Source organism: Solanum stenotomum, chromosome 3 (genome assembly GCF_019186545.1).
Source record: "Solanum stenotomum isolate F172 chromosome 3, ASM1918654v1, whole genome shotgun sequence".
In the NCBI taxonomy this organism is placed as follows: domain Eukaryota; kingdom Viridiplantae; phylum Streptophyta; class Magnoliopsida; order Solanales; family Solanaceae; genus Solanum; species Solanum stenotomum.
The window spans coordinates 52,994,553-52,995,333 of record NC_064284.1 but is presented as its reverse complement, the minus strand read 5'-3'; positions in this window follow the sequence as shown (position 1 = coordinate 52,995,333).

The following is a 781-nucleotide window of genomic DNA, read 5'->3' as shown; positions in this document are numbered from 1 at the left end:
GAATTAATTTTTTCTTGAATTGTTATTTTTTTTCTTTACTTTTTTTTAAACAAAAATAAAAGTATACGAAAATCAAGTACTTTAAAAGATTTAAAACTCCTAAGTGATGAAAATTTATATAGGAATGTATGAACCTAAATTAAATGTGAATAATTAAAACTTGAAATATTTGAATTTGAAAATTAAAAAGAATTTTGAAAATTAAATGTACTTTCTCCATAAGTTATTTAGGTTGAGAATTTTATTTTTTTCGATGATAATTATAATTATTTGAAATTATTAGAATCATGAATGTTTTATGGAAATATAGGACCTTCTTTTAATGAATTTTAATTAGTTGTCGATAATGAAATTTTGTATATGATTATTACGGGTTATCAAAATAAGGTTATTCACTATTTCTTTATGCGTATGAATTTTGATTAATAAATTGTGAATACTTTATATATGTTATAAAGTATTTGTATTATAGTGAATGTCTATTATGTGGAGTCCTTTTAGGATATGGTTAGGAATTCTATTTGGGAATCAAGTTAGATTTCCCCTATAAATAGAGGGGTCCTCTTCAATGTAATATCATTCCTCAAAAGAAATAATAAGTCTTCTCTTTTCTCTACTTTCTTCTTCTTATTCTATCTATAGTTTCATAACAATATATTCCATTTAGTTTTTTTTAAAACTTATTTTAAATAATAATAAATTTCTTTCATAAATGATATTGTGTTTGAATTGATGTTAATTAGGAGAGAGCATAATGCTTTATTAAAAGCTTAGGTATGCT